Genomic DNA, 15,442 nt, shown 5'->3' on the forward strand with positions numbered 1-15,442 from the left:
GAGATTGAGATCTAAGGGCATTTGAAGAACCCCTTAACACCACACCAGTGGGTACCACAACAGTTAGAAAACCAGTTGTCACAGGACTACCAAACAGTTTAGCTTGAAAGGGTCCTTGAAGAGCACCTATTTCCAGCCACCTGCTGTGGGGAAGGACAGCATTCCCCAGACAAGGTCGTTCAGAAGTCTTCTCCAGGCTGGCCTTGAACACTGCCAGGAATGGGACATCCACAACTTCTCTAGGCAACCTGTGCCAGTGCCTCAACAGCCTCACAATGGAGAACTTATTCCTAATATCCAATCTAAATTTACCCTCTTTCAGTTTAAAGCCATTCCCCCTTGTCATATCACTACATGCCCTTGTTAAAAGTCCCTCCCCATCTTTCCTATAGCCCCGCTGAGGCAGTAAAAGGTACTGTAAGATCTCCCTGAAGACTTCTCCTCAGGCTGAACAGCCCCAACTCCCTCTGCTCACAGGGGAAGTGCTCCAACTCTCGGATCGCACTTGCGGCCTTCTCTGGTCTCGCTCGCGAAGGTTCCCAACCCTTGGCCCTGAGCCCCGGTCGACTGAGACGTGCGGGGCGGTGCGAAGGCAGAGCGCAGGGCAGCACGGAGGTCTGCCCGGGCGCGGCGGTGCCGGAGGGGGGCGGGGCGAGGGGCGGAGCGGGGCGGTGCCGGGGGCGGTGCCGGGGGCGGTGCCGGGGCGGAGCGGGGCAGTGCGGGCCGCCCCCTCCGCGCCCTCCCGCGGGCCGCGCGGTGCCGCCGCGCAGTTGCCGCCCGGCGGTGCGGGGACAGGTGGGGCGCGCCGCTGCCACGTGAGTGGGTCCGGCGGGAGCGGGAAACCGGAGCGCGGGGCAGCGCGGCGATCCCGGGAGCAGGAGCCTTCTTCCGCAGGGTCTGTCCCGCGCTGGGGCGTGCAGGGCTGGGCGGGGCGGGACGGGACGGGTCTGGGGCTGCCTCCTGCCTTCCTTCCTTTCAAACTCCCTGACTCCCTGGTTGCTCCCGTACCTCTTCTCTCTTCCGCAAACCCCTGTCTGTTCCGCGCTCAGCTTTTTTGCTCCCCACCTTCGTCCTCTGGGTGCACCTGCATCCCTGATCCCTCTCTCTGTCCGCACCCTCCTGTGCCATACTTCCAGACTCTCAGGCAGTGCCCTGTGGTGCTTCCTCCTCCAGCCCCACTGAGTGTACTTCACCCTGCGGTGCCTTGCCTCCAAGCTTTCTCACTGTGCGCTACACCGCACCGTGTCTGTGCCCCTAAACCCTTTCACCGGGTCTGGCACTAAGCAGTACTTGTTCCTCCAAACCCTCTGGCTGTGCCCCACACCTCCCGGTGCCTGTCTCTCAAGGACCTGTGGCTATGCCTCACATGAACAGAACGTGTCATGAAGAACAACTTACATCGTGGCATGTGCAGGGCCCCACTACATCAGGGGCCTTATTGTTGAAAAATGCTTTTTTCTTCCCACAGCTTTTGGTCCCAAAGGGTGATCCCAGGCAGCAAGAAACGGAGGTTTTTCTCCTCAAGGGTGAAGGTTGGAGGCAGTCAGGGGAGAGGTGTGGCCCATGTGCTTAAGATGGTGATATTAAAATGTGGGGCTGGAGGGGTGATGTCTAGCCAGGGGTTGTCTGGCAAACTGAAAGGGTGGCTGTCTGGCTTGCTGCCTTCCTCGTCTTTGGAGACAGGTCACCTTTGCTGCCCCGTGGGGCAGGTCTGTCCTTAAGGACTGGCCGCATAGACAGTGAGGCCAGGAGCCAAGGAGGCAGGTCTGTGGCAGTTGTGGGGGGTTGATGAGGCTACATTGGAACGGCCTCTTAGACTTACCTGTCCTTTGCAACTGTAGCTGTCATGTATTTTGTTATAGAATTGTAAGTTTGTGGATACTTAATTTGTAAATACGTTTTGAATTGAAACTTTGGTTGGGTCTTGGTTGTTGCTGTCGCCAGGACAGGATAATGTGATGCTTGAAAAGTCATAGTGAGGCAGCAAACCAGCTCTTACTGATTTTTTTTTTTTTTTTTGCTTGCATAGGAAATCAAGGTATGTTAATTAAAGTTGTTCAGACAAACCAGAAAACTTACTGGCATGTATGGATACTCTCTTCTTTACTTCATTGTAATTCAGGTCTTCCCAGACCCATGTGTAGGTCTGTACTGAGTAGTACCATGTGGGAGAAGTTTCAACAAGTTTTTCTGGTTGTTGGGAGCAGCCTGGGAACATGCTGTCTGATTTATTCTGCTGCTCAACACTTGGGGTGCTGCCCAGAACACACTCAGGCTGCCTTGGAGCTGCCTCAGGTAGAGGTGGAATCATGGTGTATTGACATGGCATTAGGCAGTGTGGATGTACCCTGAAAACATTTCCCTGAGGAGTGGGAGCACTTGTACTCACATGTTTACCTGAAGAAAATGTACAAAGACCTAGGATTTGAAAACCTAGAGAAACATAGGCTTAAAGTGAGGCACTGGAAGAGTTTGCCCCGAAAAGCTGTGGATGCCCCATCCCTGAAAGGCCCAGGCTGGATGAAGCTCTGAACAACGTGGTCTAGTGAAAGGTGTCCCTGGCCATGGCAGGAGTTTGGAACTAGGTGATCTTTCCAATTCAGGCCATTCTATGATTCTTTGAAATTCTTGCTAGGCAGCACCTCTGTTGATAATACAGAATAATGCAACTTTATGCTGTTTCAATATAATGTGATCTTTCTATTTAGAACTTATTGGTAGAGCAAGACAGGTTCTGGTACAGGAAGCAATATTCATGGAATGTGTTGGGAAAGATGCCACAGCATTAGTCAAGTAATACAAGCCAAATAGGATTTAACTCATTATGAAACTCAGGAAATACCATGAAATCCCTATCAACTGGCGGCATATCAGTAAAAGAACTAATCAGGGGCGTTTTTGTATCTTGACATGACTTGATGGCATTTGCCAAGTGTGCACCCCGTGCCTCTCTGTGCCTTTCCTGACTTGGTTTCTCTCCACCGCAATGAACTGGCAATCTTTTTTTCCCCCCACTGTAGACTTCTGCTCTTCCTCTTGAAGCTGCTTCTGCGCAGTATGTCTGCTTCCTCTGGCCTGCCCATATCTGGTTGCCTAACACACAAATTTCTGGAGGTGTGGGCAGCTGCAGAGTGAGGCAGAGGCATAAGCAGTGCATGGGATGGGCATGGGAGGCATGTGTGGGGTGGGGGAAGTGGAAAAATGTCATCTCTGTGCCATGTTCAAGGGCAGGAGGTGGAAGGGAGCCAAGATCCCTTTATGGATCTTCATTAGCTGCTTGTGAAATTGTGTTTGTTGTACTGTGGATCTAGCATGGCAGACTTCATGTGGCATCTCTCCCTGCCTGATGGCTGCTTCACATGGCAGTCAGAGGCTGCTGCCCCATAATTTTCCTGGTGAAGTCTGGTATGCTGAAAGACACATAAGATGGTGTAGATATCAGTTATGGGTTTAGACCAACTGTGTTGCTTTGCCTGAAGTGGATCAAGGATGTCTTGTAAAATACGGATAGTAGAGCTATAAGTATATAGGCAAATATGGACAGTTGACATCTTCAGTGGCACAGCATATTTTATACAAATAATGTTGTAGCCCAACACTCATATTCTCTTCAGGCTAATGGATGTCTGAAACTTTAGGCTGCTTCTCAAAGCCTGGGCAGCTGGAAAGGAAGAAATACTTGTTTCCGTCACTATTCCTCTGTCCCTCACTGCAGCTCTTCACTATTCTGGTTTTCTTTCATGAAGTCACAGCACGTGGCACATGGGCAGAGTTTTTATCAGTTTCTTGTTGCTCAAGTATGTATTAAATTCAAGAAATGGCAGACTTAGGTATGTTTTTGTCTACTGCAGTTTACGGATTGTTAACTTAAAGCAGCAGTTTTGTAGGCCTGAGTACTTAAAGGGAAGTTGGTCTTTGCTTGAAAGCTGCCCTGAAAGCTGAATGGCTACTCTGCATTGTTCCACAGTGCTAGGGAGCAAGTCCCATGTGCTTGCCCTGGGACCTCACCCACTACCGAGGCTCACTGCTGCATGTAAAGGGCAAGTGCAGGGTGGAAACAAAACCTTTTACTCCTGAAAAATATGAGGTTATTAGAACAAAAGAATTAACAAATCTAGTAGTTAATTTTGTAAACTGATTGTACTTTTTTTAAACATCTCAGTTTAAAGGGTACCTGTAAAGCTAGAGGGACATGCAGTAATTTAAGTGCCTGTTGTCACATTTCGAATTTGCCAAAAGTTTGGCAAAGTTGCCAGTGATGTAGCAGTTAAGATTTTTTTTCTATGTATATGACATTTAGTTGAAATCCAAAACATAAAAAGTTAAGTATGTGAGTTTACACTGATGAGAGACACCAGAATAAGTTGGGTGTTTCTTATCTTTACTTGTCTTTGGTTTCAGTGTTTAATGCTGACCATTGACATGCAAATATTGAATAATTGGTTGGTTTTCATTTTGTTTTTTGGTAATTTTTTTTTCTATTTTTAATGAATTCAGAAAGTAAAATGTGCTTTCAATGTGTCTGTCAAGATGTCTTTTTTTTTCTTCTGCATGTTTTTTGTTTTTTCGTTCTGCCCGCTTATGATGGCTACACAAAGCAATTTATCACTGAAGATGTTTATTAGAAAACACCTATAAGTGGTTCGTGAATGGAGTAATGTGAGATGAATAAACAGTTTAGAGAATCACAGATTTAAGTGTCTTTAATTGTTATCTTGGTTCTTGATGAGAGTCTAAGGAATTGAATTTCAGTAGCATTTAATTTCAAAATCCTGAGGTAGCACACAAATCTCTTGAAAACTACTTGTGAAGCTTATCCGGCCCAAAGCAAACTCTGGCTTCCACCTGCAGAGAGGCACAGATGTCACAAGGAGGACAAATACAGGTGTCAGTAAACTCTATGAATCACCTTATTTGCTAGGAGCAATGGTATTCAGATTGCCCCTTTTAACTCTGCCAGGGTAAAAGCAGCAAACACATGAACCCTTACTTCCACTCTGCTTGAGATACCTACTTAGCCTGATGCTGCAGTTTCACCAACATTTCTCTTATTCCACATGCTTTTCTTTGCATGTGCTTCTTGTGTCACTTTTCTTTTGGGCTGGAGTATTTCTTGGTGAAATCTGGTGCTAAAAAGCACTGAGGAAACAGTCTGGGTTAAAAAAAAACCCTTTCTTATTCTGTGAGGCTTGCTCTCCTGTGCTGGATCTGTTTCCCAATCTGTTTTATTATGCAGCCAGAAAAATGGTTGTTCCAGCAGAAGTCAAGGGTGACATAGGAGCAGGTATGAGTAATGTGGAGAGAGGTTGATTAAAATTACGTTGCTACTATTAAAAGTGCTCTTCTAATTGCAAACTTACCCTGTAAACAGCCAGACTTGCTCTGCTTGAGCAGGCTGTGCTCAAGAGAAGCTGCTTGTAGCAGCTTTATGAATTCCTACACGCTGCCTGCCTGTGTTTAATTGTATTGTGAATTCTTTGTAGTTTGGATTATGTTTTATATTGATATGGGCCTTGCACATTCGGCTCTGTGCCTGGAACCTCTATTCAAAGACTTTTTTTCTTTTTTTTTAAAGCAATGCCTTACTAAATGCATGTGAATGTGAGCATAAGTTTGTCTAGTGCACTGCAAAACCCTGTGCAAAGAAATAGGACGTACTGTGCAAAAAGCTGCTAAGTTTCAACAGGCATCTCATAGGCTGGAATTCAAGAGAATGCTCCGATCCCAGTGATGGCATTCAGGGTTCATGGCTGTGCCTGAGATAAAAATATAGCTTACTCTATTCCTTTTATTCTTTGTTTTCTAACAAAAGAAGGGGACGACTCTTGCTGGACTCTGACTCACAAAGATCAGTTTGTTGATTTGGAAATAATTTGCATTGTATCATCAGTCCTGAAATGACTTAAAGCCAAGTCACAAAAACCTGATTCAGTTGTTCTCTGTATGCTTTTAGAGTATGGGAATGGTTCACATTGGTACTGTGCTCTTTCTTTCAGGAAAGTTGTGGCATTATGAATAGACGGAGATGGTCATGTGGAAATGTCTGTAATCAGTTCAGAGAAGTAGTAGCTGGCAAGGTTTCCTTTTGTACAGGTGAAAATTACTTGGATTCAAGTATATTGCAAGAGAACAGTGTGTTTTACAGTATTTGCATTCTTAACATCCACAACAATCTCTTTTGTGTTAGTTTAAATGTACAGTTGGAAAAAATCTAGATTAAATACATTCTTTATCATTTTGTAGTCAGAGTTCTAGCTTGTTTGTTCAGTGTTGAAGAAAAAAATTCACTTTTTAGTCTTTAACTGTACAGAAGGGATGTGACAAGCTTAATGAAATTATTATTACTACTATTATTATTACTTTGGAAGTGCCCTGTCCCCCTTTGTCTCTTGTGAATGAGTATTGTAGAATATACAGTTGATCAAAGCCAAGAGGATAATGAAGCAAACTCAAATGTTCACTGTCAACTTTGAAATGAAACCTTTCATAAAACTACTTGTAAGGTGCACTTCTCAAAAGCTTTGTTACAATCACTCTCATTATTTCTGCTGTGCTGACAGTATTGTTTCTGTAGCACCTGTTGTTCTGTAACAAGTCTAGTTGTTAGGGAGTTTGCTTAAGTTTGTTTTTACATGAAAAAGGAAAAAAAACTTTACGACAAGACCGTAAATAGCCTCATGCCATAGCTCTTAGATGTTTAGAAGGTTCACCCAGTTTAACTTCTAACTAGGAGCATGGCAGATTTTAGAAAGAGAGGAGGGAATGTAAAATACAGGTGCCATTAGAATACTCTGTGCCTCTCTTCAACTAGTCCTTTAATGACTGCTTGAAATCTTAAGGGGTAAGTATTCTCCATCTGAATTTCAGATCATCCTGAAACAGCTTTTTGCAAACCAAAGTGAACCACTTAATCAGTTAGGGGAAGCTTATCAGAAAGTTGTGGAGAAAATGTTCCTGAACATGGACTGGACCATGTTGAGTTCTGGTTTGCTCTAGAATTTTTCCCAGTTTTGAAATGAGGTTGCTATTTTATTTTAAAACTGAACATCTCATGTAACCCATTTGAACTACATTTAAAAGTAGGGAACGGAAAATTGCCTCTGGAGGTGTGGAAATTGTGCAATCTGGTGTTCTTGCTTTTATCCTGTAGAGAGTTTACGCATATTGTTGTAAAATGTGATATTTCATCAGTTGCTTTCATCCAAGGTGCTGAAGCATCACACCTGATTGAATCTAGAAAGACTTCTGTGATAAGTGAGGGAGTCACTTTTACAGACCATGAAATTATATGACCTTGGCTCATTCTTTGAGATGACTGCAGTGGGAAGAGATCCAGTTTTCCTTTCCAGTCAGTGGGATGGCATCACACTTTTTGGATATAGTCAGCTGGATGAACCTGCACCTAAATAATGTATATGTAAGACAAAGAATATGTGCAAAAGCAAATTGTTTGGCTTAAGTGTGAGCAATAGAGTCATTGTGAAGTGAAGCAGAAGAAGAGTAGAAGCAAACCAGGTTTGCTTTCATGATGAGGGCTATGGGTTTGCTTTAGGTTCAGAAAGGGGGATGTGGCCTGCTAGTTTTGCTTATTAACTGGAGTATTGAACCAGCACATAACACTTTGATTTTGTTTGCAGCTTTTCTGTGTTGATTGGTAGAAGACATGCCCCTTTTTCTCTGGGAGCTGAGAACTTCATACAGAGAGTGAACCAAACCCACTGACTGATCTCTCCTGCAAGGCATTGAAACCTGTATGTCAAATAGACTATTTTTGATAACTTAAATGCATAGCTATACATAAGTCTAATTTTCTTTTGTATTGGAGACAGTCCAGTTTTACTCTGTTTTACTGCTGTAGCATGCTGAGTAGACTGTTAGACACTTGTCTGTTTCTAGTATACTGGTGTTTTAAAGGAACATTAGTATTAGGCTGAGTACTCTGCTGCTTGCCAAGCTTCTTTGTTGGAAGTATTATTGTCTCCTGTGTTATTCTGATGTTGCATATCCATTGCCTAATGCACTTTGTTGATGGGATCTCTTTTTTTTTTAAGCTATTTATATTTGGCAATGTTTCAGGATCGAAAAGAGGACAAAAAAAGTGCTGTTGCCTTGCCCAGAGATAGCTGGTTCATTCCTCCATGCTGTCTGGATGAACTGTTGTATTTTAAACTGCAGAGACGTCTTGTGATCCTAGGTGGTCTCCAAGCAATTGGAAAGATGGTTAAAAGTACATTTTATTGTGGTAGTGGAAAATATGATAGAAGATGGAAAAATCCTTACATACCTGTGATTAAACTTGTGCATGGATGTGTTGTTTGATTCTGCTTCTCTGTGAAGTTACTGTTTGGTGTTCCAGGCTGATTTAAAAAAGCTCTGAATTACAAACTCATGGCCTGCACAGTGCTGCTTTTTGTGCTGTTCTTGAGCTTCCAGGAAGTGCAAAATAATGAAGACTTTTAGAAATCCCTCTTAGCAAAGAAACTAAGGTCTAGATAACTAGATCTGGAGCAGATGTATGCCTTCACAGCTGTGTATAGTCATTAAGGTATCTTTGCCCATAATATCAACCTCTATTTTGCACTTTGTTCTGTAAACTCTTGCGTATTAATTTCTTGGAATTTGAATGAAAAATTTATATATTTTAAAGCTGAATTTTCATAACAAGATCTGGTTTTAAAAAAATCTTATTATATACTTTTGCAGATCAAACCAGTTAATGTTTTTAAGTAATGGATGATTTTGCTTTCATGCGAGCTGTTGAGGTTAGGCTGTTTTCTGAATACTGTCCATGCAACATTGTGTTGCCCATGCAGCCTTTTTCTTTAGTTCCTATAGGCCTTTGCCTGCTCTGGGTCACTGTGTCTGGATGTTTCCTCACTCCAATACTTATAGGCAAACATGAATATTCCTATTCTGTACTGTTTCTTGAGTTCTGACCTCCAAGTCTGTCAGAAGAACCCTTTGAAAGTCCAGCACTTCCTTAGTCCTTAGAGGGGTATCTGCATAGCAAGTGGAAAAGAGTATTTTTGAAACTGCTGCTAGCCCTGTGTGAAAGCAAAGGTGCTCCCATTCTTGTGTTCACCCCATGTGCCCAAGCTGCCAAACTGGATCTGCCTCCAACGGGTGAGTCATCTCAAAAGCAAAAGGTACTGGGGAAAGTTATCAGGCAAGTAGTGTAAGCAACATGCAGGATGGCTGGAGTGGTACCCAAAAACTTACTCAAATTTTGAATAGAATCAAGTGGGGGTTTAAAATGTACTAATTTCCATGCATTCATCTCTGGATTCAACATATAATCACAATGCAAGTGGCTTTGACTTCAGGATGAGCCTGTGGGGTAATTTCCTCCAGTTATCCTTAAACTTCAGATGCCTATTTGCTGCCCATTTCCATTCTCCACCCCATTGTGATTCCTCCATTGAGTATGAGGTATAGTAGAAACATTTGGCTTTTCCATTTCAGAAGCTTGTATTTCACATTTTCCCTTCCACAGTAACTTTGATCATGTGTAAGTGTAAGTTAATTACCTATTTATTATTTTTTTTTAAGTGGAGGTCTTCTTTGGGATGTAGAAATAAAAAATTGAGTGCCATGAGAAATTGACTTTACTGCTCTATTTAGTTGTTCTGACTGAGAGGCCTGTGTCTCCAAACAGTGGTATAATGTGCCTTCATGGGTTGCCTGATACTAATACTCATGAGTGCACTTCATAGTGATTAACCAAACCTTTCATCATGCTGAAGAATGTTAATTTAAACAACAACAACAACCTAAGTCCTGTATACCTCCCTGCATAATCCTCAGTGATTTGAAACTTCTAGCTGCAGCTGTATAAATTACCAGCTCTGGACTGGGAGGATTTAGGATGTGGCAGTGGAGTTGCTTCCTGCAGTGCTCCAAAAAGTACATGTGCCAAGACTGGAAGTGGGAGCAGCAGCTTTTTAATGATACTGTCAGCATGCTTTCTTGGGTAGGAGGAGTGTTCTGAGACCTTAGTTTAAAAAGCACTTAGGACATTTCCTTTAAAGTGGCTTTTGTCACCCCAAAGTTCTGCCACCACCTGTCACTGTGCCCGTGTCACATGTCCCCGAGCTGACGTTGCGCTGTGCGGGTCACTGCCAAAGGTGTCAGCACAGCTGGTTCCCGCTCTCTTGGAAGAGCTTCCCAGGGAGGGTGCAGTTGCTGATGTTTACAATGCTCAGCAGCATGTCCACTATGGTGCATGGAAGCTTAAAAAGAGGGGGGAGGGAAGGGAGGGTGTCAGTTCTAGGTCAGCTGCCTTTAAAATTTATGCCTGCCTACTGCAATGCAAGCAAAATAGGAGCAGAAGGAATGCATTATTTTGCTGCCTAGGATATCGGCCCAGGACCCAGAGGGTGGGTAGGTTGAGCAAGTGCAAGGCAGTGGGAAACAATGGTAAAGCAAATTAGCTCACGTCAGCATGGGAGAGTGGTGTGGGAGCAGTTCAACTACTGTAAATTGCTGCATTAGAGGGTGTACAAAATAGTATGTTGCAACTCTGCACAGGTGTTATCAGTGTTACTACTTACTAATATTCTGAACCCAGCAAGGGTAGAGCTGGTGCAATAAAAATTCCATAAAATGGCATTGATTTTGCAATGTTGTTTTGCCATGGCAACTACAGTGACAAGAGCTGAGTGTATGCTATACACAAGATGTAACTGTGGAAAAACACCTCTTCCTTTAATAATTACTTTTCACTTTAGTTGCTTACCTCTTCTTTCTTAAGGTGAATATTGTGTTCTTAAGGTAATTATTTACTTTTCTTTTTCCATCTCCTCTTCCTATAAAACTCTTTTCTGATGTATTTTTGTGTTACAAAGACAGCTCCATCTACCTGTCTTTGTCTACCGCAAGTGAAAATTATGGTCTAATTTTTTTTTTCCCTAGTGCTGAATACCAACTGGTATATTACCATTGATTACTTGGTTATGACATGTCTTTGGAAATAAAAAAGCTTGTCTACTTTTTTTTCCATTGGCATTGGCTAGGTTAGCAAGTTACTACCTATGTAATGAGTCCTGTTCCCTTTTTTGTGAGGAGTCTTCTCTGGAAGCTGAAGTCTAGCTCTGCTTTTCTGTTTCTGTTTAGCTTCCATGGAGTCACCCCCACTGTGACTATTTAATGACAATTTACGCTGTTGTTCTACTAAGAGGTGGGTAAACACAAACCAAGTCCTTGGTAGCAAACTGCTTCTGTTGTGATTAATTCAATGTATGAGAGCCTTATATTCACTTAACCCTTATGCATTAACTCTTAACTGTAAATTAGGGTAGACAATATGGTGGAGTGGCTCAGTCACTCAGCTTGCTGCTAAGAGAAGGGGACAGTCTCAGACATTTGATGTCTTTGATCCCTTTCATTCAAAGTATTTAGCTGGCACTTGCACTCCCTCTCTCTTTGTAGAGCTTACCTATAAACTGAGTATTAAAAATGTGCTGCCAAGGCTTGAGAAACCCAGTTTGTGTTATCTTTTGCTGGGCAGGTAAATAACAGTCCTTACCTCTAGTTCAGTACAGAGCTCTATTCTGATTTGCTTGGTTACTAATGATGTGTATGCACTTTAGAAACACCACAGCTGTAAATAATTCTTACATATCCTTATCAGAACTGTCTCTACTATAGCTGTTTATAGAGGAAAAACAAACAGAATGGGTAAGAGCTCTGTATGTTAGGAAGATGTTGGCTTGTAGATGAATGAGCAGGGAGCACAGGGGGTGTTAGCATGATTGCACAGCACGGCTGAAAATACTAGATTGTGTTACTGCTTTCTAGCCTTTAGTTTATGTTTTGTGAAAGTCTGCTTAAAATGACCTAAAGCTTAGTTGATCTGGTCTTTCAAGTAAATCTGAAATGCTGCTTTCCTAGTTGTACAATAAGGTAAGGAGGAACCAGGAGAGTCTAAATCCTTTGGGAAAGGAGGATGTTAACCTGGGTTGGATATGGCCCAGTTACTAAACCAATTCATTACCAAAGGCCTTTGATAAGGGTAATGATATACCACTGTCTGATGGAAGTGAGGTTGCATTAACAACCTTATTTTTACTTCTAAGTGAAAGTTGTCATGCTGTGTGTGCCTCAGGAGTCACTGTGTATGCAGGTCTAGGTGATATTGTGAGCTGGTGTCACTGAGCTAGAATCAAACTCAAAGGAGCCAAGGGTAAGTAGTGCACTGGGGCACCAAGGAGAGGCGCTGCTGCTCTAAGCTCTATGAGGAGCCGCTCACTGCAGCAGAGTAGGGAGGTGAGACTAGTTGGCTGAAGGATGGCTGACATTTAAATGCTCAATAAAGAGCTTTTGTTAAAGGCAGGGGCGCACTGAAAACAAGTTGAAGTCTTAGGAACTTTACCCCTGCTAATGTTGTTTGTTTTCTCTGAAACATTGGAAGTATGGGGAGAGAAAGCTGGTGAAGATACAGTGATGTCCATGGTGCTCAAGTCCTAAGTGAAACTGAGAACTTTTTCAGGGATGTGCCCAGAGTGCTATACTTGATTTAACCTGATAAGTAGATTCAGACTTGCAAAGAAACTTCCTTCCAGGCTATGGTTGCAAGAACTGTTTAGACTTGATAAGTCTTCGTATTGATGTGGAAGATTAGTCCCTAGGATCGTTTCACAGGCATCCCTGCAACCTCAGGTGATATGTTTAAGATATTTAAGATACTGGTGATAACAGATCTTTTCCTGCCTTACTGTAGCACAATGTAATTTTTGTGGTTTCACATCTCATCTTGTAGAGTGCCCTGGTGGACAGTGGGATGACTTTTTGAGGTGGAGCATATGAAGTGTTTGACTAGCAATCAAGTCCAGGATTGTCTATGAGTAGGTGGGACTGGATGATGATGTGGCCTCCCTACATGACTTCATTATCAACTTAAAGGGATCTATGACAGGGCTGTTATTCCCAAAATTCTCCCTTTCTGTGGCATATCAGTTTGTGAGTTTTAATGTTTCCTTTGCACAAGCCAGTTCAGCCTTTCAAGTCTGAGTTGACTGAGAAATAATATTTTTTTTTTCATTCTCAAAGCCTAAGCTTTAATTTGGATTGGTGAACTGCTGTGGCTTATCTTGCAGCTGCCTGGAGCAGCCCCACTGGCAGTGATGCTGTGGGACTGGACTGCACAAGGGGCCTTCCTCATTCAGACACTGGTAGTTGGTTCAGTGTGTGTGATCCAGGAGAGTGCCCCTGTAATTCTGGCTGGGAGCTGGTACAAAGCAGGGCTATACTCCTGAAATTGTTCCCATAAGAAGGGGATTTTCCATTCCTGTTGTTACTGTTCAGCTTTGCTGTGAAGTCTTCAATATCTGTTCTTTTAACTATTTATAGAGAGGTGTGGAAGCAAATACAAACTGGTCTTTATTTTACACAGCAGCTGAGTGGGAAATGCATTGGACAGACAAAAAACCAGTGAGAAGTGTAGTTTAAATGAAACCTGTTTTCACTAGTTGTGCTACTTAGAGTACTTTAGTCACATAGATGAATAACAGATTTGATGCTAGTTTAAAAAGCAAAGGATTAAATAAAGAAGTCCTATGTAAAAAATTCAGTAAGGGTGACTACACAAGATAAGCATTACATATCTTATTGAATAGTTCCAATGAGGAATTTTAGAAAATGTTCTAATAAAGTTTCTAAGCCTCAGTAATCTGTTTTTAGGATATCCACTATCATCTAGCAGGGGCAGTGTTCATAAGCAATATTATCAAAGAAGAAAAAGCCATATAATTTTAAGCAGGATGTAGCAAACTTGCATGTGAGATGAATCGCTCACAAACTGGGCTGGATGGTTGAGAGAAGGCATAAAAATGGAAAAGGTGACAGAAACTTTTCTCAGCAAAATTCATAACAACAGGTGACACCCAGCTGAAGTTTAAAACTTTGTTGCAGAACATGAGTGAGTAATCCGTGTAATATAATAGGTAGTTTGTAGTTGCTTGCCATGTGGCATAAGGGAGTAATGTAGTTAAAATAACTGCAATTATGTAACACACAGCCTTGGGAAATAGGAAGGGCAGAGCTGGTATTTCCCAGGTAAATCTTAAGATACCATCTGTGAAACGTCCTAATTTAATTACCTTCTGAACTTCAAGAGCAGAATTAACAACAGTATACAAAGTGATTCTGAAACATGAAAGTTTCATAATTGTGCCTGAATATGTAAGCCGGTATTACTGCCATTTCTTAAGCTATAATTTTGAAATCAGACCTGCATGTGTCAATGTTGCTGTAGGCTCTCCCCCTCTTCCACTGGGGTCTGCAGGGTGGATGATCCTCCAGTCATCACTGGGCTAGGTGTGATACTCCAGAAGCTTTGTTTTTGAGACCTATCCTGGGTGGAAATTAGACCACTGAATTCTGCCCTGGGTTGTCATAATCTCCAGACATTTTCTAAAGGATCACTGTAAAAGTATCTTGTCTGTCTTTCTAGAAATAAGCTTTTTTCTCTAATGTTTATTTTTAATGTTAAGTGTTTTAAGTTCATGTGAATTGAAAATTGTTTTTTGGAGTGACAGAGCTTATATTAGATTGTTTCATTCTGAGGGGTTTTTTTGTTTGTTTGTTTTTTGTGTATTTTTTGTGAAGTTCTTTTATGTGCTTATTTTGTTTAGTAGCCATTAACATAAAACAATTTTTGTAAAATTACTATTTAAAAGCAAATCTTGATATCTGTTTTATTTTTTAAAAACTATGTAGGGGAAATAAATGAGCATAAAGAATGGCAAATATCTTTCATGTGGGTTAACCAAAGGAATGTGAGAAACTTCTTTTTCTCATTTAAAAATTAGGAATATTTGAGGCATACCAGTAATTCCCATTACAAAAATCACTAATAGTTTTGTGAGCTGAGTGAACTTGAACACTTCCAACAGCTTGTTTCCTTACCACTTCTCATCGTCAGACATTCTCATATGATTTGCTGTAGTATTTGTGGCATTTCTGTTGGCGTAAACAATCTTATCTGCCCTTGTCTCTCCAGTAAAGGTAATGGTCCAACCTGGAACTGGTTCTGCCAAGCTGTATGCCTTAGCTGAGCTGCAGTTAGTGGGCTCTTCCAGCTGTCTGCTAAGTTGCAGGCAACCAGAGCACAGCAGATTACTTTGCTCTTTAACACAAAACTTTTCCTCCTTTGCCTCACTTATATCTCCTTTTCTTACAGTGGTGGAGGCACATTTGTTTAAAGATATATTCAGAAATTATAGTGCTACACTGACTTGAACTTAGGTACACAGTATTATTTCCATTGACAAAAAGAAAAGCAGTGCTTATTTCTTTTGAAGAGCTGAATATCTTGCATATGTTTTTTAGGTGGTTTTGAAAGTTGTTTTCCAACTGCATGTGTTTGAGAGGACTGTCTCTGTTATTTAGAACTTTTCAAGCTGGCCAGACTACTTATATTATTGTATTTTTGAGTTTATGTAAA

The 15,442-nt window shown here is 42.0% G+C and overlaps 1 protein-coding gene across 1 annotated transcript in view; it reads left to right on the forward strand.

Annotated features, from left to right (window-relative positions):
* Positions 1–748: 748 nt before the first annotated feature.
* ELOVL7 (ELOVL fatty acid elongase 7) overlaps positions 749–15,442 on the forward strand; it is a 31,181-nt gene continuing 16,487 nt past the window's right edge. Inside the window, exon 1 of the mRNA XM_030968783.1 lies at positions 749–895. The gene's annotated coding sequence lies outside the window, so the exon portion shown is untranslated. The remainder of the gene's footprint in view (positions 896–15,442) is intronic.

Source organism: Camarhynchus parvulus, chromosome Z (genome assembly GCF_901933205.1).
Source record: "Camarhynchus parvulus chromosome Z, STF_HiC, whole genome shotgun sequence".
NCBI lineage: Eukaryota > Metazoa > Chordata > Aves > Passeriformes > Thraupidae > Camarhynchus > Camarhynchus parvulus.